The sequence below is a fragment of the Lates calcarifer genome, linkage group LG12, assembly GCF_001640805.2.
Source record: "Lates calcarifer isolate ASB-BC8 linkage group LG12, TLL_Latcal_v3, whole genome shotgun sequence".
Lineage (NCBI taxonomy): Eukaryota > Metazoa > Chordata > Actinopteri > Centropomidae > Lates > Lates calcarifer.
The window spans coordinates 12,990,174-13,015,402 of NC_066844.1; the positions used below are offsets into that span (position 1 = coordinate 12,990,174).

Consider the following 25,229-nt stretch of genomic DNA (forward strand, 5'->3'; position numbering starts at 1 on the left):
CCAGATTATACAGAATATAATTAAACCTCGATTTATCCTGTGGAGCGAAAGAATGAGCTTTGGTCTTGATCACTGAACTTCAGCAACTGGTGTATGACTCATCTCACTCAGAGCTGCAACTGATGACTGTTTTTCATTATTGTTTAATTTCACGCTTATTTTCTGGATTAATCGTTCAAATGTTTTTTACTCATGAACTGTTATAAAATAGTTTAAAAATTCTAATCATAATTTACCAAAACCCCAATATGATATTTCCAGAAGCCTTTTTTTGTCTGATCAAAGCTCCAAAAAGACATTTTACTATTTACTATCATAAAAGAATAAGAAACCCAGCAAATCTGTATATTGGTGAAGCTGAAACTAATTAATGCATTTAACGTATCTCACAATCAATCAATTATCCAAATAGCTGCTGATTAACCTTTGTCCATTAACCTTTATCATTTCATCTCTAATCTCATTACCCTAATCTATAAAATAATTCTATTATTAAGAATTATTTTAACAGTCCTTTTACAAATATATCTTAAAAAACAGCAAAATTCTACCTCTACAGTTTCAGATACTACAGGTGTTGCTGGGACTTGTCATGCATTTCCAATGAAACATTTGTTCTTGAACTGAGGAAGTTAATGCTTGAATGTTCCTAATTCAAGCATTAACTTCCTCCTCAAAACTATGACAACAGTGCCTCATGAAGTAAACATTTTCATTCCTATAAACTGTTGATTTTTCTGTGACAATTATTTGGAGTTGCTGAAGAGAACTTTGTTTAGTCATAGAGCTAGTTTGGCTGCAGTTGTTGGAAACACTCTTAAAGTGACCCTGATTGGCTTTTGTCTGATAATGCAATGCTGATATTTTCACTTGTAAAAAAATAAGAATGTTTTTTTTAATAAAAAAAATATATATACAGAGAAGTATGCAAAAAACAACATTTCAGCTATTTCAGCTATGGTTTTGCTTTGTGCTTTAGAAGAAAATTTCCAGAATGTTCTCCAGAGCATCCCTTCCATGTGGAAAAACCAAAATGTGCTTAACCCAAATGTGCTGCAACAGCTTTACATACATCATCAGATACAATAGAATACTTACAAGATTTTGATTCATTCTCTGCTCTGGTCCACATGAGAGGAGAGACCATTACTTTCTAGGTAATAACATCCAGACCGTGAGTTAGGTAAAATCTGATTTCTGCAAAAATGGAGAGTGTTGAGCCCGTTGTGTGTTGTGTCATACACACTGGAGACAGGACAGGAACTGAGCCACTGTAGTCACATATGTTGCCAAAGCCTCTAGCTTGGCAAAGACGCTCATTAAGCCACTGACAATCATTCCCACAAAGCCCAATCTAAAGGCCATTCACCGGCTGCGTACAAAGGAGAGTGGTGGAATGCAAGTTCCATCTCGCCCCCCGTTCAGCGTCATGAAAGATGTTTGCTGCACCTGAAGGCTCAATAAAAATGTGTTTATTTGCAATGATCAATTGAAGAAAAAAAAAAAAAGAACATTGTACTGGGTGGGAGCATGGATCACCCGCTGTGCGAAAATCTGTTGAGTTTTGCTCCTGCCGCAATCTTCTTCTGTCAGCCGGTGACAATCTCCTTAATTGCTAATACTGCTGAAGACTGTTGCACAGCATTAGTCCAGTATTGTTGGAGCTTTTGAAACATTTTTTCTTATGGAAAACAACATTTGTCTGAAAAACTAATGCTTATAAAAAAATGTTTTAGTATGCATCTGGATTCAAGTGGACGTGATTGTTCCACCCCAGTGAGCAGGGATCCAACTCCATGACTATACAGATAGACTTGAGTGGAGGCTGGGTGACATGTCAGGGGGAAAGCTCAGTGAGCTGAGAGTGCTGAGAGTGTCGAGCCTATCGAGCCTTCCACCAGCCCGACAAAAAAAATGCAGTCTCTCTCCCATGACACATGAGGGGGAAGGGAGGAAGCGCCCCCAGTCTGGATGATGTATGGTGTGGACCCTAGTCTGAGACTTGGGTTTTAACGGGGAGAAAGGCAGAAAATGAAAGGGGGAGGAGGGTCATGCTTGAATTATGCTGATGTGGGTCGTAACTGTGGTGAAAAAAACCAACCAAAGGCATGGCTGCTTCTACGGAACTGGCAGCTGCAAATAACAAGGTTATTATCACCCAGGCCTCACAAATGCTGACAGTTGGTAAATGGTATAGGTGAGATTGTACCTTTATAGGATGGGACAGATATTCATTTTATTTTATTTTTTTTCTGTTACACTGAATATAAAGTATCTTGATTTAACTTGATGTAGCTTCGTTGCTTAAATAAATGGACTGAAGTGGCTTTTTTATGTAGCTTGAGGTTTTCATCTAGCAAATTAGAAGGTAGACAGAGAACATGATGAGGGAAATGCTGATATAGGAGGCTTAGATTTGGAACTGTGGGGGGATGTGGGGAGGATACTGGTCTTTTCATAATGAGCGCAGTCAGCCAAAGTCAGTAACTGAGAACACTCACACGCCTCTGCAGCGCCAGCGCCAGGCCCTCAGAGCCCATAAGCACTCTTTGAGCTACAACAGGATGGAGCTGCCATTATGGCCACACAAACAGAGGGAAGCCTTATGAACTTTGCACAAATGCTTAGTGCTCCGGGGCTGGACAGCTCTGGAAGCCGGGGGAGATGGGTAGGTACAGGGGCGGGCTGCCAGTTCCGAAAAGCTTAGTGTTCATGCACTCTGGCCAGACAAACCTGACATTGTCCTGGGCACTGCCCCGGGGAAAGCCTCTTCCCCTTTCTCTCTGCTACTCGGGCTCATTCACACTTCCACCCCAGTTGATTCACTGATTTGGACATCACTTACAGAGGCAAGAAGGCAAACATTTATTCACACTTTGAACCAACTGTTAAAAAGGAAGTCAAGGAGAAAGTGTAAGCGGATCGTGTAACTCAATAAACTCTCATAAATCCAACTGGCTTATTTTCTACTGTCACCGTGCTTCACTGACATCTGATGTGTCATTAGTCACATTTCCCAGTCTAGTACAGTTTTGAGCATACACTCTGACTCAACTTAGATGGGACTAATTCAGAAAATCAATTTTAAATTAGATAATCCTCTGCGCCCTCACAAAAAATCTTTAATTTATGACATATCTCGTATCTCCCTCAAGCAGCAATCACTAAGTATTATCTGACCACTACAAGATGGAGGCCTGCAACCGCATCGTGTCACTGAAATTAAAATAACGCTCTCTTGACCCACTGCTCCCTGCAGAGAGGTCGGATCGAATGATAGGAAAACAAAAGCAGCACCATGTCCATTCAAAACTAAAGCCATGTCACTCCCCCACTGACTGCTTTGAGGGAGAATGAAAAATGGGGGTGGTTGCACCCACAGTTCATGGCCTCACTAAAACCTCAAAATGCAGCTGTGTGTTTCCTGTGATACCAAAAAACCTCCTTCAACCTCTCAGGTTAAGACAAATGTTGAAGTATTAAAGGGAATTTTAAAAAATGAGTTAAGGTAGAGCCATCAATATTCCTCAAGGACAACCAGATTGCTGAGAAAGCACGAAGACTGATTTACACTTTTCTCACCATTTGGCAAACATGCTGGTTACACACAGTGTGAGGCTTTTAATTGAACTTTGGGCACATGGCCCATTTCACCAAAAAGTCGTCTGTTACTCAGTCTGTCAACAACGGTCAATAAGCCTCTAACCTGGCACTCACAGATACCAGGAAGGAAACCTGTCTTTGGCTGATACCACATGCTTTATTCTCTGCACTCAGAATCAATATGAACACCCATGCATTTCTATGTATGGCTGTATAATAAGTTGCCATGGTAACAAGTGCCCCTATCTTCTACTGTTCACTTAGGCACTGATGAAGTTTTCTTGGGTTGATGCACTGTGGAGCCATTTACTGCAGCATGCTACATGATGATGTATTTATACCTTTATTTCAGGTCAGTTTGGGAATTACAAACAAATACAGCTCTATTTGAACTCAGCAAGAACCTGCATATTACAGCCATTATTATTGTGACTTGTACAGTTTATGACCTGTGACTGCAAATGAAAAACAGACAAAATTCCAGCAATGAAATTGCCCACATTTATGTGCATTTCTCCATTATCCGTGGCACTTTAATAGCCCCCTCAATTATTTCCAGATCCGTGTTGACAGATGATTTACTCAGTGCAGCACACTACAAAAGGTTGCACACGTTCTGTGGTTTATCTGAATTATTCAAAATGTTTAATATTGTAATAGTGGTGTAGATTAAGAGGTGTCTGCATTTAAGTGTGAAGTGGTTCCAAGTCTTCCAAGTCCAGAAAATCAGTTTGCTCCTACAGTGTGAAGGCAGAGCTGACTGCAGCCCTGGGAGGACAGGAGAGAGACTGCACCAGACTGTTATCAAGCTCTCTCAGCCAGACTGCCGGCCATCAGAGTATCACAGATGGTGCTCTCAGCGATCATGGCAGTGATCAGGGGATCTCTACTCCTGATTAGCACACCTACTGAACACAATGTGCACAACAACGTCTGTTCCATCTCTGGCTGCACACACCTAGAGTAGTTTGATTTCATCGAAAGCAAACATGTCTTTTACAAGGCAGCACAAATCATCACGTGAAATATTCTTTATTTGATTAAAAATATTATTTGCATGTATGTGAAATCATGTCCTTATAATTTGACATGATTCAAGTTTAAAATGCTGTCCAAGTTAACATACATGGACAGTCTGGACAAAAGCAGACTGGCTCCTATGGTTTCTTATCTTCTCTCCTGTAGACAAGTTCAGATGAAGTGTCCACTTAGAACTCAATTTAATCATGTTTCCCCCAAAGAATCAATAAGCTATTTCCCCCAGGTCACTTTTAGCAATGGGAAAGGCTTCTACTCCACAACTATTTAGAGTGTGTACACAGCTGACAGAGAATACAGAGGCAAATATAAGCTTGAATAATGAATTCATTAAGATAAACGCAGTGTCTCTCAGTAAAATGTGTAGGCATGGTAACCAGGCTTGGCTCTGCTTTGAGATACACCCTGGACACACAGCCTTCCAAATGGTTGGAGGGATCAGCATACACACATTGGCAGTGTGTGCAAACATACACACACCCTCATATGCACAAACCTGCTCAGCAAGTGCACACACTAGCCTGAATCAAATCCCCTTCTCCAGAGAGGGTGGCTCAGTTGTAATTTAATGGAAAAGTCCTGCAGGCAGGAAGCTAAATGAGAAGATGATCATCTCCATCAGTAGCAGTCCACCTGTCAGAGAAAAGGTTCAGCTGGAAACACTCAAGGCATTACCAGTGTGCTCTCTTCAATATTATTATGCCAACAAGTAGGATTAATTATTTCCGGAAAACAACTTTTTTTCCGCCTATAGTCCTATGACAAGGGAAAGAAGGGCAGATAATTTAGTTGCACGCCCACTCATAATAAGCAGTAAGGATCTAATAGCCTTTTAAGGAGTGTCCTGCTGGTAACCTTTTTACACACACATCTTGGGGTCAGCCCTTTAGGAGCACTGAGGCAGAGCAGCCCGTCGCGCTGCACAGTTAATCCTGCAGTGGAAAATGTCGGTGGGATCCGTCTCACATGGACACACAGCAAGAGATGAGGAGGCAATATTTGAGACGAATTAAAGATGTGTGAGTGTCTGTGTGTGTGTGTGTGTGTGGAGGCTGTGGGTGTTGAGGGCAAGGTCTGTGTGTGTGTTTTTGCACAGACATGCTCGTCAATAGGCCGGCTGCAAAACTTTTCAAACTTCGTCCTCATGGCCATTCACTGAGTACATAAAAAGAACACTGGACCATCTACTTCAGTGTGTGGGTGGCCTGACAATATTGTCTCGATGTTACTTTGCCTTAGCAACAATGGGAAATCCCTCTTTCTCCAGCATTTAACTTAAAATGTATCCTTAAAAAAAAGGTACCATGCAACAGTGCCTCATATTTCTTAGTTGTCTTTACTTTTGACAAAGGCAACATACATTGGTGGGAATCTTGTAGCCCTATTATTCTCAGAGCCTCTCTTGATAGCCAATTAGCCCATGTCAGGTATGGTAGCCCACAGGCACAATTCTATTAAGTACACCAGGAAGCATACTTCCATGCAAATATCCCTTCTGGCTTCACTTGATGGATTGTGCCTATCAGTGTCTAGTTATATTTTTATGCTACATATGTTCATATGCATATCATGTACAGGACAGGATACTTGGAACTCAGGGCAGAAGTGGCTTATAAAACTTAAAATCAATCAATCATAAATAATTCAGTGTGTCTGGAGGGGCTTGCTGAGGAAGTGCAAGAACCTGACATTTGCCTACAACCTCATGCATGACACGGACAGCTTAATAAATTATGGGGGTACCGTTGAAATTTATGGATGAGCATAAAGCAGCACTTGCTGACTTGGGGCAAAACAGATACAGATTCCTCATTAGGTCTAATACTGAACAGCCAATCACAAAAATGGCCGTCTTCCATCACCGTTTCACTGTTTATGTGCACCACCAATAAAGCAGAATGTGAAACAAACCTTAAAACAGTAAATGTAACCACAAGACAATGTAGGATCGCTGAAATATCTACCCAGCATCGAACCATTATGACAGACGTAGAGTGTGTCACCAAATCGAGAGCTTAAACCTTGCAGTGTTTCTAAGAGCTGGTGCCACTTCAAAGGATGCTCAAACAAATGAAACAAATGCCTGCTTCAAACTGAAACACAAGGCACACCCAGAAAGTTATCTTTTCACAACTTGAAAGGACACATGGACCATTAAAAAAAATCCAGTGAAAGGGGCTTTTTGGAGTTGGTGCCTTTGTCAGGCTAACATCAAAAGCTCTGCCTGAAGACAGAATATATCTTTGTGTTTTCTGTATGTGGGTGGAGGTCTGTTGTTTGTTGTACTAAAAGTCACATAGAGGAGAACTAACTGCAGTATTTTTCCCACATAGTGGCATCTATTATTATGTTAATTTGTGACTTAGCTTGATAACTACTTTATAAAATCTGGTTCTTCCAACCAGTATTACAGTGTAAAGATTGTTTTAAACTGATTTTCATTCAGATGATGTCCCTAGACATCCAAAGGTTTTCTGAGACAAGACGATACTGTCCATAGTTTTATGGTAGTCAAGGTCCTATTGTGGCAAGGTCACGTCACACAATGAGAGAAAAAAATTAAAAACATGTTTAGTTTTTTTTAGTTTTAAGTAAGTACACAGATTAAAAAATACCCTTTATCCAATTTTACACATCTTAGATGAGAAGATGTGGTAAAAAGAAATGCCTCAGACATTCTTATTAGAAAATTTTAGAACTTTTTTCCACAATATAGAGAAAACTGACATAGTGACATAGTGTCTTATTAGCAAACAGGATATCTACACTGCTTCATGTCATACTGTTTAAACCATAATTACAAGCAGGAAAACAAGATCTCCTACTTGATGGGAAGAGCCAAGGACAAGGACAAATCAGCAACCTGTGGGAAGAATGGCTGCAAATGCACCACAATCACATATGACAGTTTTACAGAAGATAGACAGTGTAAACACTTTGTGTCTGGTTTCACTAACCTGGTTTCAAGTAACAAACTACAAAAAACATCAATCAAGGCTATTTATCTGATGTGACTACACTCCCAAGTCAGAGTAACAGGTTTTTTTCCCCTATTCATTCCACTCTGCCAACATTCTGCAGGAATAGGTCACCTCAGCTTTGGTGATGATTATAGCACAATCTGTGGGCCAAAAAATACAATGTGTGTCCAAATTATGGGACAAGAGTGCTTACCTTAGCTGCAGTTTTCATGTTTCCAGTTTATCAAACTTAAGTTCAAGGTATAAAGTGCCAGTAAAGCAAAGCAAAACATGCATTTAGTTTTCATTGCTACATGCTGTGTAAAGGGTTAAACTGTGGGAGGTTGAGAGGTAGTAGCAGTAAAAAGCTCTACATTTCAAATGAGCAAAGAGAGACATAATTCAGGTCTCAAGAGGTATCAAGTGGTTGGAGCTAAAGGAGACTGGTGTCCTCAGGTTCTGAGTATGTTCAAGTACTGATGCAGCAACAGCATTTAGCTGTTAAGCTGCAGTCTAGCATCTGCACTGAGTGGAATAAAATCTAATTTGCTTGATCACAAAATCAAACTTACAACAAGGCAGGGTGAGGGAAGGAAATGGAAATAAAAATCGTTAATGGTGGCATGCTATCTCTATCTATAGATAGGTGTATTGTAATCATGCACACCACTTCAAACACTGGGGCAATATAGATTTGTGTTGTGGTTTGTAATACATCCCAGCATCAGGTTTGCCGATTGTGATCTAGGCATGTAGCTCACAGACAAACAACACAAATGTGACTAAAAGGTATCAGCAACTTCAACCTCATTATTTCTTTCGATGCACATGTCAACAAATTAAAAGCTATGTCAATGATATAATGGTGAAGATGGAGTGCACAATCAGTAACACAGGAAAGAACTGCAGATAAGAACTGTGGAACAATGACAACAACGGTGGTTCATCAAAAAGGATGTGCCATTGGCTGATTTCAATTATGGCTGAATAAACACATTGTACAAGACACTGAACAAGACACTGGACGACTGGTTGTATCGTCTGGAGTTCTGGCAGTAGATGACCCTCCAGATCTGCAGAGAATGCCAACTGTCATATGTTCTGGTACCAAAACAAACATGGTTGGCAACCAGCAGCTTGAACTGTTGATTATTCTGCATTATCCAGTGCACATCACAAACCTTTCTGATAGCCATTCTTCTTTTTCTTGTTTATGTTTATGTTCAAAAAATCATTTTGAGAACAACCAGAAGTAACTGGATCTGAAGACTTATGATTAAAAACTTTATATATCACACACTATATGATTTTACCTGCTGACTGCCACTGTGACTGAACATCATCTAAGATCTCAGAACTCACTCCTATCAGTCAACAAATCCAAATTATATTCATAACCAGCTAGCTGTAATGTATGTCCTTGACTTAAGATAACATGGAGCAAGGTGATTGCTGTTGTAAGTGGACAGCCAGCTGTGACTAAATCAATGTGACTCATAGTAGAAACATACCTATGCAAGCCAGTATGCAAAGATCCAACAGTGATACTGCTCAGGGGAAAGACATGGGGAAGGCCCTTGTACACAGTAACTAATTCCTGTTAAAAAGTGACATTGATGGCAGCTTATCACTCTGTTGTCCTAGCATAGTCCATTTGCAGTAATGTTTACTGTGTACTTCCTATCAAAACATCAATAGAGCTATTAGGAGTGTAGTCTTGTGAGATTCCGCCTCATCCAGAGTAGTTCAATAATGTCAATCCAGTGTCTGTCTTGTCAACAAACGCCTGTTTGAAACAGCTATGTGCTTTGGATCATGAAATAACATATTGAAAATGGAATTAAGAGTTAAGAGAAAAGTTTGATGTATTCTGTTGTCTAATCATTCAAACTGATCAATACAACATTGAACCTGTTCCACAGGTTGGCCAAAATGTCACTCTAGAAATACCTTTTGAGAGGTTGACATAATATCAATCCGAAAGGGGCCTGGAGGCTGGAGCCTCGCTCTGCAGACTGCCTTCTAGCACCCATACAGATAAGGAGTAATTACTTTCCCAAGCAATCACTAAACCCTGCCTGCCCTGCATTTATTTGCTTGCAGAAAGTTCGGCAATACATAACCTCGTATTGCCATCATTTACATATGGGAGCACATAGTTACTGGAATTCAATATGACCCACTGTATTGGCCAACAGCTCCAATGCCACTTTATTGCTTCGTTTTCCCTTTTAACCAGTCCAAAAAAATCCATGACTACACTTGTGTGGGGGGTTTATAGTAACAAAACCACATAATGCCAGGAACTTTTTATAGATATTTTAAATGTCATGGGCTGATGCACTGCTCCAAAGAGAGGTTTCAGTGACCGAGGTCATTGTGAAGAAAGAAATCTCAATGTTCAGTGTGACATAACACACTTGCGTGAATCTTTCGGAAAGAAAATAGGATTTCAGATACCCAGTTCCCCAGGAAACCAGCAGTCTTGTTGTCATAGTTCTCATGTTCTGTAATGTGTCTGACTTTTTCATGCGGTCCACAGCCATAGCCACCATTAGGGGTAGACTATGCCATGTCGTGACATGGGAACCCTTATAAATGTGTTAAGAGCCGGAGGCATTAGCATTTTGGAAGCCACTGAATAGAGCCATTTGTTCCTCTTCCTGTGCTTCCCTGAAAGACTCTATTAAAGGGTTTAGGAATTGCTCTGTTTTGGACATATTGAAGTTGGGACAGCATGGAGAGAACATTTGACAGTAGATTTTCCTTTAAAACGTTTTGTTTTTACTCAGTAATTATGCACTTTATTAATTTCTAGTGCTAAGTACTTTTGTGTAGACAGAGAAAAATGTCACAAACTTAAAAACAAAAAGAGTTTTCACCCTTTTCCTGTCTTTTAAACACCTAACAATTTTTTTGAAATGTTTTTCCTGCCAGGCCCTGTTTGTTTGAAACAGGGAATACAAACACTGTGCGGTATGTTAAATATTGTTTGCCCTACTAGAAGGTTACTGTGTAACTGAAGCGGATTTAGATCAAATAAAACAAGTCACTTAGAGCAGAGTGTGCTTCAATGACCTTTTCTGGCTGTGACAGAGGAAAAAATCGAACACACAACCCAAAGAAAATATATTTTCCTTTAAGGTACTGTTGCTTTTGAGGAAGCAACAAGGCTTTTGAGGAAAACCAAGCAGTATTCCTCGCCACTGTTGGCTCCATTAACAAAGGTTTTGATTGATCTCCCATTCTGTCTCATGCTGTGGTCACAGCAGGATCTGCGGTCAGTGTGAGGCAGGCTCTTCGCTGTCTGACATCCTTGCTTTCATCTCCAAACCTGTAACAGTTAATGTGTTACATGTGGAATGACTACATCATCCATAATGCATATTCCTCAGCTGTGCCTAATGATGAACAATGGTTGGTACACTGCATCTTAGCAACGTGCCTACACTTGTCAGTAGATGGCTTTGATTCTCCATCACCAATTGTCTGCAGTGCCAGAGCACTCCGCTGCTAATCCAGAATGAGGTTATTGAAAAACAGAATTGATCAAAATGCAAGTGAACTAGATACAGTATACCTCGCCAATAGGCAATTGTAAAACCATGTCAACACATTACGTTTCTGAAATTGTTTGTTATGTTTGCAATACATTTGTGATATTTTAAACATTGATACTTGTGCTTCATTATATAGAGGTGATAGAAAGGAGTAGTTTAAGTCTCTAGTTTAAGACAAAGAAAATACTGTATGCTTGTATTTCAATGCACTGATACCAAATGTGAGCATGTGTAAAAGCACATATCTTGGCAAGAATTAAAGGACAAGTTTGTCAGAGGACATTTAGAGACTTTTAAATTGTAGAGTACAGGATTTATACAATCACACAACCTTGGACAAGTGACTGTCGCCTTCTGCCAGCCTAATTATGTACTGTTGGTTTTCCCAACACTAACGAGATTGCCCTCAATGGTCAGGAATCAAAAGTAATATGATTAGAACCAAAAATTTGAGCCAGGCTGACATATTAGAGAGTTGATATTATTGGTGGAAATTGGCTTAACAAAGACAGATGTATCAGAGTACATGTGAGTTGGCAGAGAGGCATATTATAGATAAGAATATAAAGAATAAGTTTGTATCTCAGCTGTGAGATGCGCAGTTTTAATACTGTCTTAATCAGTACTCTTTGACTGGAGTAAAACTAATGAAATATCAAATAACATAGATTATTTTGCTCCTGAAAATCATTATAAACATTGGCCCTAGAAGTCCAGTTTTGGTGAGGCTCCAACCAAAAAGAGCACTGGTGATCCCATCCCCTGGTCCATATGGGGGATTGATCTATCCGCAATATGAGAATTGATCGGCATCAGGTAGGGAGAGAGCACAGCCACTGAGCTAATCATTATCAATGATGTCCTACTTGCCAGAATCACACTGGATTCCAAAGTCAAAACATAAATCAAGCACTATCCCGTATGAAATCCTGATAAATCCAGCCAAACCAAGCAGAAAACCAAGTGCTATTTTTCTACATCCTATTTGGTTAACCTTTTAAGTGGCTTGCATGGAATAAAATATATGAGTCCATAATATAGCACACATTCTTGACCATGACATCAATTAACCAGTCTTTTCAGCAGAAAGGACAACAGGGAACCACACTGATTTAATTCTATGATATACAGTGAATTTACCGCAAGCTCTCAGGGGCATACAGAGTTGAATTACTGTGAAAGCTTATTGATTTGTGAAGTGTACATTTGGAGTAGGGAATGATTGTGCCTAAAACTAGGGAAAGGCCATGCAAAATGACTGCAGGCTCTCCAGTAAAGAGAGTTCATTTGGATTGCTGAAAATCTATACTGCCACTACAAAAACTGCAGAAACAGGGTTAGACTATGTCTGCCTTTGGATGTAATTGGAGAAGGATGGCCATGTAAAGCTTTTCACCATGACTAAAGAAATAAAATAACTTGATGAATGTGCCTTGTCATGACCCTGTATTGATTTTCAAATATTGCATTTAACACTATCTTGAGAAATAGAGGTGATAAATCTTCATTGCACTGAAATATGCACACAGACATTTACCACAACACCTTCTGATGTTGGGTGTTTTTCCATCTGATGATCCTTACATGGCTATTTGAAATCTTAAAACACAATTAAGAAGAGTCCAGGGACAGCACATCCATAGCCCATCAATTTTACTAGCCCCATCCCCCCACGTTTAACACTGCCACTACTGTTTGTCTCTCTTCCTGCTTCCCCCCTTCTCAATATTCAAAAGAGTCAACAGGCACCATCTTTTCCAGCCTTTAAATGAAGATAAACAAGGACAAACTCCTTAATTAGCATTATTTGAAGATTCAGAGGTGGTTCAAAGGGGACGTCACAATAAATGTTCTCGTGGTGGCTCCTCGCTACAAGGGTTTTCACGTCCTGCATCTTCCTTTAGTGGGAACAGTACCAGTGAATTCATCTCTCTTGAATTAATTCATGTGTTCACACCCTCAAGTCTCAGATGAGCCTCCTGAATGTGCAGAGGCAGCACAACGGGGACAGCCATTAGTGTCCACAGCGGTGCAGCTCTAATGATGATGGCTGTGGACTTGCTGTGCTCTGCATTCTGGGCACTGGATCTTCTGGCTCTGGTCAGACTGGGAGAGAATCCTCCAACATGCTCTTGTGTAGAAAGTAGCCTTGTTAAATTTACTGGGTCAAGACAGCAATCAAATGACTCAGAACAACATCTCTTTGATACAGTGCACATACACCAAACTCTTTTTTATTCTGTTTCTCTCTTTTTCTTGTAAATGCTTTACACTGTTGTTTAGGGCCAAAGCAAAAGCATCTACAAATAAACAAATCTCTACCTGGGTGCTCTTTACTGACAGTGACATAGAATGAAAGCCATGCTATGTTTAATGGCCCCACCTCCTGCTTTAAAACAGCACCAGAAAATGGTAGACACACAGGTTTATAAATTAGCCAGTGCGTGTGTGTGTGTGGCATTTTGATACCATTTTCAACACTTACAGAGCCAAACAAATCCCCCTCTGGTTCCTGTCGGGCCAGTGTAGGGTCTTTTCAGGCTGTGTATTGTAATGTTCCCCTCAACCTAGAGCTATGCTTACGCTTGACTTGATCAGTACTGGCCCCCATTTCACAATACACAGAAAAATAGACAGATAGATGTGACTCCACTGGCAGTACACACACACTCAGCAACATTGTGCTCCTCCAGCTACACACAATATGAATCACCACTCAGGCAGTCTCCATACAGTAGATGAATATCCATTACTCACACCACATGTTAAGCGTGTTTCCATCTCTCCAGGGTAGTAAGCATGCAGTCACAAAACGATGTAGGATTGTCCAGGCCTGCTAGATTAGTTTATGGGTTTTTTTTTCTCCTTTTTTCCCTTTTTTTTAACTAATTCTTTCAATCACAGCTGTTCGACCATCTGTGTTAGAAAACCATGCAGAGAATTTAGATTACAGTCACAACCCTAGGCAGCATCAATGTGTACAATTTACAGACCAATATTGTGAAATAAGTCATTAAATAACCTCATAAAAAGCTTCAAGATATTGAGAAATTCGATCTGCACTGATTTAATATTTTGTGTAACACTACCAACAGTGAAATCACACATAAGGGGTGAATAACGTCCCTGTAGTGATTTACATCTTTTTGTTCGAACATATGAAAAAAAAAACACTGCTGTGACTGCTGGAGGAACCTCCTCTCTTCACTGTGATGCTAACATTTCTCTGTCAACTTCCAAATAGAGCATCAGTCTGTCTTTGTTAAGTTAAGACACACTCCCACACACACTGGAGAAGACTTATTGTTTTCCTCTCTGTTTGAATAAGTCTTTACACTCTGGTCGTGTAGTGAGCGAGAGGAAGGATGTTGTTTACTTCATGAGTGAGATAGCTGAAGAAAACCCAAAGAGAAGCAGCTTTGGTCTAAACAGGGTTGAAAAATGAGGCTTGTGTAAATGGGAAGAAAAGAGCGTCCACTGTTCGAAAATCTGCATGAAGGTTCTTTGAGAGCCAACTAACTATGTCGGTGCTTACTGAAAAGAATGCAGTCTGTTCTAATATGAACAGAAGAAGAGTCTGCCAGTGGACTGCCCTTCATAGAAAAGCACAATGCATAGGGTTAATAGTGGTGCTTCTGGCACACGTTTGACCCCAGCTAAAATCCCATCACACTGCAGGTGGTGAAGAAAAAGAAGGGCTCAAGTATTAAAGAGGCCTCTGTGTGTTGGTAATGACATTCAGCACGGAGCAACAGAGGAAGACCTGCTCGTAACCTTCAAACTCTCCACACCTCTTCCACTAGTAAACCACAGGAAGAAGCAAAGCCATCTGTAACGATGGTTTGGCTGTAAATAGGGAACCAGGGACTGCTTAGCGCTCAGGGATATGATCCAAATGTTCCAACGGCAGGTGAGTTACACCTCACAGCAGAGCCAAGGGGCCTATACAGCACCAGTTCAACAAGAAGACAAGCACCCTGGGGGGAATCAGACCTGTGGACAGAGTTTCATGAGGGCATGTTGGCCACTGCTTCACCCAGTTCACAGTCTGAAAAGCATACTCACAAATCCATGACACAGGGTGCAAACTGTGGCTCAGCTGGAGCAAGGGGCTGTTAGAAAGGAACTACTGAGGTGTAAAATGGTTTAAAAACAGGAGGTATCAATTTGTTATCTAAAGTGGAGGGGAAGGCATACGTGAATTCACTGGCTGTCAGAAAACTGACAGACCTCAAGGCTAATGGTGTCAATTATAGTCACTTTCTGAGGTGATCTCTGCAAACATCCTGCGTCAAACTGTCATCCCATGATCCCATCCCATCCCATCCCACCACGGCCTCCGAAATTATCATGACCCCTGCAGAGCTGGCACTCTCTTGTTTGACTATTTTTACAAGGTGGATAAATCACAGAGGTGACATCAACGTGACTTCAAAGAGCTTCAAGATTAATAAATCTATTTTTTAAGTGAAAACATATGCTAAACAGGCGTTGTTCCCCTTTTAGTGACACTGGAGCACACGTCAGTCTGCATTACAATCTGTAATGTAATGTTAAAAGAGTCCCACAGCTGTGTTTCCAGAAGTGTGGTCTTTACCTCACTTCTAGAAACAAGTAAAATGCTCAAAAAAGACTGAACTGACTAAATTCTTAGAAACATCCTGACTTCAATTTTCTTTCCAATGTGAATTTTTTTTTCTTTACTTTTCGTTAATTCATGAGAAAAGCCATCACACATGACTGACTAGAATTTAATCTGCAGTTTTAAAAAGAATTTGTGAAACACAAGTGGTCTGTCAGTGGCTGGTGTGTGGTTATAGTACACTATCAAACAAAGTTAGTCCACGATTTCACTGAATAATAATCCTGCTTCTCTTATCATACTTGTGGCAGATGCAAGAGAATTAGAGGCAAAGCCGTCGACAAAACTCTGTCACTCTCTCAAGAAAATAAATCACGGCAGCATGAAGTCAATTTAAATGCAAATGTCAATGTTAAAGACAACAAACTGCCTACAGTACTATATCTCAAGGAGTTGTGGTGATGAAGGTGAATCATACAACCGAAGACTGCCTCGACATCCTTACTGGGAAGGATGACACACCGCCTCTGGCCTGTGACACACCACAGGGAGCTGGAAGGGTCAGTGGAAAACACACAAAGTCAGCATCCATCCAGACAAAAAACAAGCCTGTGTTGGCATGTCATGTGAAGACTGATGGGAGCATTTCCAGGCTGAAGCCCAGGATATCAAAGTAGGATTTCTTTAGGATCACCTCTATTGATCTGTTTTTGTTTCTCAAAGCCAATGCTTCAAGCCTTTAAGCCATTTCAAATTGGCAAAGCACTCACACAGAAATGGTGCTGGGTTTTCTCATACACAGACTTAAGAATTTTGATTGAGCTGAAAAATTCCTTCTCCACTGGCTCACTTGGAACCCAAGCCAGATTCAACCCAGATTTTTGCCACAGCCCACAGATGTTTGCTGTTGCACAGGAACCAGATGTAATTTCATTTCCTCTGCTGAGGAAAAAGCATTGCTCTGTCCTATTCTAATATGTTGTTTAGACATTTTAATCAAGCTCTTTATCAATGTCATTTCAGCATAAAGTATGGGTAAAGTCTACCTAAAACAATTTGTTAGGTAGAGTAACACAAGTGCAACAGATAAGAGGATTTGACATTGATGAATAAGCACAGACAAGCCAAAAGAACTAATTACCGGAGCTGCAGAGCACTATTTTTTTATCTATAAAGCATTTGTTCCTCTTAATATCAACAGGATTAATCTGAAACAAACATCTGTTTCTTTCCATATATCTCCAACTCTCCAACATAGTAAATTAGCATTCGGCTGTTGATCATGTATTGCCTCTGTGACAGAACAATGTCATCTTTTTTTTCCTTTTTAGGCTGTGCAATTTGTTAAGCTTACTGTATTAGTTTATTCAGTATTTTTCTCTCTGTGCTGAAGAAACACTACGTTCACACAACACTGCACAAAAATACACTGTTTCCTAACTCTTGGGATCATGGCCAAGAGAAGGACCCTGCAGCTGGATTTCTGTAAAGGAGTAAAGCATGGATGCTATTTTGAGAAAAAAACCTTTCAAGTGTTGTAGGAAGAATTTGGGTGAGTCTACTGTGGAAATTGTGATCTATTTACTTATATTTTCTAGTATATTGAAAAGGAGACATTTGCAAAAACTATCCAAGTAAATCCATACTGCAGTCTACCTATTCTACTGTCTTCCAAGAGTTCCAAGGTGCTACATTACAGTGTTTGCACATTATTTTTTAAAAGGAAAATAATTCCAATTATAGCAGACACTAAACTGGTTGGCATTTCATAATGAGCACTACACTCAGAATTACCCTTACTGTAGCAGTTGTGTGCACGTAAGTCTGCATTACACTGATTAGCTAATGCAATTAAACAGTATTTACCCCTACCACTTCCCTCGTGTGTAGTCCAATGAGTCAATTTGTGACTAAAATGTTTGGCAATTTACTACCAAGCCATTTTCTTTAAGCCTCAACATCATAATAGCTCAACCACACCAGAATGAGCCCGTGTGACTGGTCTCATTTTGCGGGCAAAACCATCCCCCGATAGTCATTAGAATTCCACTGTAAACCACAGAAAATGTTACAAGGTGAGACTTGCAACCCAATATGAGGCCATAAAAATGTGTTCTGCAAGAAGTCTTGGTTTCTACCCAAGAAATCTGGAGCTGTAAAAATAATGAGGTCAACAAGGTCTGTAGTTCATAACTGCTGGTCTGCAGGTCACACTTGTAAAAGCGGAGAGTGGAGCTCCCCCAAGCTGATGAATTAATTTGGATACGTACCAGCTTGGCAAGATTCTTTCACTCCACATTTGCTTAGTCTGAGGCTGAGTACATTAGGAAACAGGCATGCTGAGTTGTGACTCTTTGTGGGAGACCCTAAAGGACAACTGCAAAGACTTTCACAAACTATCACAACATTCAGAAACTGTGGAGAATGTTAGTTATGAGGAAACTAGTTCAGTTCTGACACATAAAAAGACTGCTGTGTACTTGCAGCAAAATACTGCTATGGTGTCGATAACAGAACAATGCTAGTAGTACCAGGCTTTCTCTATTCAAAGTTTTTAACTGTGACTAAAGGTCTATAAAATCTTGTGTTCCCAGTTTAGGTCATTTGTTGTCTGCACATTCTGTATGACTGAACCTAAATGACTATTTGGGATGAATGAACCAATACAACTGCTACAACAGAAAACAAAAAAGGATTATACTTCTTGCTCATGTGTTGGCCCACTTAGCAAATTGACCACTCAGCAGCTCAGCCTCTTTGTTTCATGATTCTAATCATGCTTGATCTGCTCTCTAATCTTCCATTTGGAAGATAGTGCAGTGCTTGACTTCAGGCCTCACTGGGCCAGTAAACAGCCTCTTACTATGCAGAGCAGACACTGGGCTCACATGTTCACACCAAATCGACATACATGTAGCTGCACTGGCTTGGGGTTCCCAACAGTCCACTTACAGTACCCAACGGAGCCCAACATGGTGTAATGAGGTCCCGGGGGAAGCCTCTGGACATGCAGCACTGCTGCCCTCAAGGCAGACCCTGTCCCACAGACACGTAATACTCACCGACTTCCAGACAGACTGCTAGAGCACATAGGAGACACATTATCTCATACAAGTGATCACATATTGATTTGTATGGTACCACTTTTTTTTGGAATATGCAAAGACAATCGCGTGCTGTGTATACAATTTACTATACTAATTTTCTATATTTGCAACTGATATTCTGAGGTTTTAAAAGTGTGATGAGGTTTTAGACAGCAGAGAGAGATGTCTGACCATAACTAGTCTCTATTTTACATATATTTCTCAGGCATGAATGTTGTTCTGTTGTCCACAGCTTTGGTCCAGACTCAAATATCTCAGAAACTACTGAATAGACTGTCCTGGCATTTTGTCTTAAAAGTAAAAAAAAATGCTATCTATGGGCATTTTCACACCTCAAAGTCCAAAGTGCAAACCAAGGCTTCATGTTTTTGTTACACTGTATGCATTTGTTCTGATGAGTTTTGGTTTCACATTGCAATTTTGCAAGCACATGTTGTCATCATCTACATGTGTGGCATCTTTGTTAGAAGGGTGTGACATTGGCATGCTGTCAGTTTGGTAGGTAGTATTTTATGACTCATCCTCTCAGGGAAATTATGCATAATTATTTGTTATGCAAGTTATTTCATTGTCAGATGTTTGGCTTTTGGTCTGGATTGGACACTCCTGCCATTTTGGTTCTGAAAAGCAAACATATATTTTGACTATGTTTGCTCAGTGGACAAAGAGAAAGGTTTGAATGAGTGCATGAATTAGACCAAGAGTTTGATGCTGACTTTCAATAATTGAGAATTTCTTATACATTTCAGTTGATAGACCAAAATGGCACCAAAATGAATCAAAATGAAAAATATCTGTAGGTTGCAACCTCCCGAGTACAAGGACCTGCTGCTCTGACTGTAAATTCAATGGGGTTGGGGGTTTTGGACTGTTGGCTGGACAAAAACAAGCATTCTGAGGTATGGGAATTTGTAATGAGTAATTGTATCAAATTAACAGGCAAACAGTACCAGCCTCACAGCATTATAGTATGAGACATTTCACTTCTGTCTCAGTACGTCCTCTGTGTCCCCTGCCTGTCACATGTGTCCTCCCTCATCCTTGGTGCCCTTCACTTCCATGTCCCAAGGGTCTCCTTGTAACCTTATCCATGCAGCCACACACAATACCCTTCATGGGACACAAAGCCAAAGATACCAGGTTCCTCTGTTCCATTCTCTACATTTATCACTTTTATTCTGCTGCTCTTTGTTCGTTTTACCTCTGTATGCATGAGTTATCCCAAATTGAGCCCGCAATTGAAATGGAAATTATCCCTGTATCCCGATTACTTTAAGGCAATAACTTCTTACTCTTTGAGGCATAGCTGTCATGTTTGTTGTCCCTTGGAGAATCTTATGGTTGTGTTGCCCTTTTCACCAGGGGTTTTTAACATAAGCACTGAATTTAAAAGACACGAACCCCGTGATTCAACAGTGGCGTTATAAATCTGCACAGACATGCAAGAATCAGGACAATATGATTGGAAAATGAGTTTGAAGCTGACAGCAATGCACAGAGGAATTAGAATTCCTCTCATAAAACATCCCCTTATCAGTTCTCTTTACTGGTTATGGTTTTCATGTGAGCACAATCTAAATCGATTAATTAAACATAAAAATTACAATTCTAAAGCCTTATGAGGCAGAATAACAATTCATATCACTGTCTTTGCACTGAATCTAATAGAGGATGGAAAATTCCCATGAAAGACACATTCACAAAGAGCCTGGAGGTAAGGATAATAACACAACAAGTGAAGATGTGTGTTAATGTCATTGCTTGGACATAACCATAAAGACACATTCTTATTTTTTCTGAATGATGACATGTAAACACAAGATATTATGAAAGACATGAAAAGCATGCAAGCCCTGCAGCTGGCAGCAAATACAAATATGCCTGAGTTACATATTCTGTATTATGAGTAGAGAAAGGACAATGACAGGCTAGACTCTACCTTAAGGCAGGGATGTATATGTAGCACACTGCCAGCGTTGGCTACTGAACTCTTATTCCCCTCCTGCTGGGAAAAGAAGCACTGAACACAGATAACATTAACCTCTCTGCGGGTTTGTCCTTCAGTATTAACTTTACTGATTAATTGTCTGTGTAGCACGAGAAACCATTGATCATGTTCACCCAGTGGCCCCTGTGATGCAGTGGCCTGTTAAATAAGAAATAAACCTTGATTCTGATGATCAGCACCTTATCTCTGCATCCTCCTCCATCCCCATCAGCAGCTACAAGGAGGGAACCATTACCAACACCCCCTCTAGCTCTCCTATGAACTGGCTGCAGGTATCATAAAAAAAATCTGGTAAATAAATATGCACATTGCCAGAGAGCAGGCACAGAAATGAATATTTCATGTAACCAAACATATTTCCAGAGCATACTGGCTAGAGTGTGCCTTTCCGGTTGTCAGCGGTGACAAACATGAAAGAGGGGGGCTCAGGTAACGACGGCGCTGCAGCACTCTCAACTCTGCCTGCAGCACAGGGAGTGCGAGTCGTCACTGTAATTGCTTGTAGTGCTGGAGCCTGAGCTGAACCTCAATTAGGGCCTAGGTACTTGCTAGGCTCCACACCTTCCTGCCACATCTACCAGCCACTCCAGGACACACACTCCAACATCTCAACACCACCAGGTATCACTGCAATGTTTGTCATTATCACAGCTATAGCTTTACACTACCGTATCCATAAACCAACCAACGTACCTGTTCACACACACTCTTCCTAGAGATCACTTTTTTGCATCACCACCAGCAACACATTCTAGATAGGGCTTAAATGGACGATTAGCCTGATACAGCAATTCACTACTTCTCACTGTTGTCAGGCTGCTTTCTCTAATCTCTAATAGCTATCTGATACTCCAGATTCCGTCCAACAGACTGAATTATAGCCTGAAATTACACCACTGATGCTGATAAGAGCTGCATCTACAACCGACTGTGCAGAGATAAGACACGCAGGAACATTTGGAGTGGTTTAAATTCACAAATTTATGGACAGAATTTATCAGATACTAAACCCTCTAAATCCAATATGGCAAGTTCAGGTTCCAGTTTTGGAGCTAAGCTTATAGCCACATATTATTGAGGCTACACTGAATCTTGAAATCTTTCATCTCTTAAAGACCAGGTGTATACAGCCTGGCTGTAAAGAAAGGGCTCTCTGTGTCTCTCCCTTTCTCCTTTTCACTCTCTCCCCCTACCTCTCTCATGTTCACAGGACAATACACTGAGTGCACACACATACTGTCAGCACAAACATGTCTGCAGCACTGCAAAAACACACCTGTATGAGAGAGGTAAAGAGCAGCCTGTCTCTATCTTTCACATTTTCAATGCGCTTCCTGCCTCACAACCAGTTTGTGATGATTGTTCAAAAGATGAAAACAACACAGCAAGATGTAAGCTCGAGCGTTTTTATAACGCGACTATATGACTGAGTTCCAATCCGTGTGTGCCAAAGACAGCCAGATACCACACTGTGTGAAACCTCATTGATGTGCAGGTGGAAGTTTGATCCCAACAGCTACCATAACTCTATGTTTCTCTACATATGAGCAGACATTTGTTCGTGGCCAACCACTAACATATGAAGAATGAGTCTGCCTGCAGCTACAAAGGATGTTCTGTTTCCTGCATTTTGTAAATCTAAATGATTAAAAGGATGAAAAAAGTCCATGAAATGCGTCAGGTTAGAGCTGCATATTAAGTGGCAAGAGGGGCTGGCTGACATGGACCGGCTGAGAGATGGTCGACACTTTGCTTGTCCAATTACTGGCTCTCGTTCAAATTGTTTGGTGAGAAGCATTCGACCTACTTCTGGACACAAAGCACCACTGCCCTGAATACAGAGAGGCTGGGGACCACATGTGATGACAAGTGCCATTAGAGGCTCTTGTCTTTGGCCTAGAAATTAAATTCAGGCAACTTACCTGATGCCTGATAATTCTGGCTACGAACACTAGGAAACCTATGTGCCTATGGCACGGCCTGCTGGGATGAGCAGGGGACAACATAAATAGGATCTACTCCTCTTGAAGAGCAGCTTGAGATGATTATATTCGCTAATGGCAGTCTGACCTTCAGAAGGTCTTTGTGTTTAACGTTAAGCAGCAGCAGGATCTGTATCAGGAGTAACAGCACCACTAGCACTGATAAAAGCAGGAGAAATAGCAGGAGTGTTTTTTTACTACAACAGAACCATATTTATTCATTTTGGAAAATGTATCACAAACTGTGTTACAGACAATATAGGGCAAGCAGAGTGTGTTGAGAACAATAAAGGAAGAGCATCAAAAGGAATACAAATATCAAATTATGGGTAAACTATGTAACACTTCTCTGTTTCCTGGGATTAACTCAAAGGCATCATCTGTAATGAGACTCCACAACAACAACACTGAGAAAACCAACATTTGAATTCGCAGCACTACCACAACAGTGTGTGATAAATTTGCATACCATGTTAATATTCATATTGAGGGAATCACTGTGTTAAACCACGTGAGATATATCTGATCTATAAATGCAACAAAACAACACATCAAGCCTTCAAGCAACAGCTGCTCCATCCACATCCCCATCAATTACCAAAGCTATAGGTGACAACCACAAAACCAATCTTCTGATTTAAATGTCACTATAATGTGATTTTAATCACATTCATTGATGTCTCATCAGTCATCCTAATCTCATGCATGCTTTACACTTATGCAAACAGCAATGTATGTAATGAAGAGCAATTACATTAAGTGTGGAAAGAGATTAAAGAAACCTAGGTTAGAAGTTTTCTCTCTAAAGTGAATTGCTTCGTCAGAGGCGCCAGCTAAAATTGACACAGTCTGAAAAAAGGAATCAAAAATTCTCCTTTCCTCATTCTCTAGGGTAAAACAACCTTTTACAGACAACCTTTTTTTGTGTCTGTTTCCAGTGCCACATGACAACACTTAGCTTTTCACAGTACAAGAATAAATCTGCTGAAGTGGCATGTGTGTGCTGCTCTACATTACAATCTGCACACAAAATATTAGTGTAGTTCAACCATTATCAGGGCTTCTATTTAGATGTCTACTCATGCATTTTTTCTTGCCATACCCATGTGAAATAAAATACATGCAGTTATGCCCAATACAGGATGAGATAATGCTATTCACCACATTGGATGACAAGGTATGATTCAGTTCTGCGGCTCAGTATTCAGCATGAGAGGCAGTGATAAGCAGGCTGAGATCATTACTGAGTGATGGGTAGTGTGGTGATAAATAAGAGGGATAGCAGAGTGTGCTCTGCAGTCAGTGATTATAATCAGGCATCAAAGGCACTCATATAAACAAGTTAAAATTAACTTTCATCTCAGAATGACATTAATTCATACTTATCGGCTCTAATACCGTTGCATCCTTGCAGCAGTTAGTTAATTTAAAATGGTCTGAAACCTTCATGATAATATTTTATGTTTAAAAAAAAAGAGCATTCTGCCTGTGCAGGTGGGTAAACGTGATTAAGCTAGCTTAGCCCTGGACTGGTTCATCTCCCCCACTGAAAGTCTACTTATTATTCCACTCATGAAAAAAAAAAAACCTGAAGGTATTACAACACCTGTCGTGACTGAACGTCTCTACACCTTGTTTCACCCCGTTTCTCAATTCAAATTTTTAACCATCTGCCATGAAGAGTAGCATACAGCCCGTGCAGGTGCCTGCTCATATTATAGTGCCAACTGTGAGCCCCGCACTCAAAGCTAGCTAAAATTGGTAACAAGTGGAACAACTAACAACACTTGACAGGGAGAAAATGTGATGTGTAATGTGTTAAAAAGAATTTCTCGGGCGTTATGAAAAGACAGAAATTGTGGAAACTCACCTTCAGGTGCAACTCATGTCGTGGCAGCCGTTCAGAAAGTTGAATTTTCTCCACCGCTGGAGGAAGAGGGGCAGAGAGGGAGGTTTGACGCTGCTCTGTTTCGCGGTTGGTCTGAACCAGAGTACCTCCTCTCCTCTCCTCCTCCCTTGGATGCTACTAACGGCCCCCCCACCACCCAACGCCCCTCCCGCTTCTGTAAGAAAAAGTAATAGCGGTTTCTTCCTCCTCCTCCTCCACAAAGACAGACTCAAAGAAAAAAAGGGACCCTATCGCAGTCAATAGGTTTTACAAAATCCCATGGCAACGTAGAAAAACCGTGCTGCAACTTCCCTACGTAGTGACCGGGTTAAAGCGCTCCCCAGCCCCCAAAACAGTGACAGCGACATTATTCCCAAGCTTTAGAGTTAGCGGGTTTTTATGGGAGGAGGAGAAGGGGAAGGGAGCAGTAAACTCCACTGCTGAGGATGTTAAAATATGGATGAGAAGAAAAAACATTTAAATTTACTCTAGGTCCAGTCG

At 40.6% G+C, this 25,229-nt stretch overlaps 1 protein-coding gene across 7 annotated transcripts in view; it reads right to left on the bottom strand.

The window, feature by feature from the left end:
• Positions 1–24,967, bottom strand: part of chl1b (cell adhesion molecule L1-like b) — a 60,808-nt gene extending 35,841 nt beyond the window's left edge. For 4 of the 7 annotated variants that reach the window (XM_018698976.2, XM_018698977.2, XM_018698978.2 and 1 more), the window contains exon 1: positions 24,711–24,967. The gene's annotated coding sequence lies outside the window, so the exon portion shown is untranslated. Of the gene's footprint in view, positions 1–1,098; positions 1,260–24,710 lie in introns of those variants that run through there. The other 3 variants (XM_018698979.2, XM_018698980.2, XM_018698974.2) reach the window with 3 other exon arrangements.
• Between the last annotated feature and the right edge of the window lie 262 nt (positions 24,968–25,229).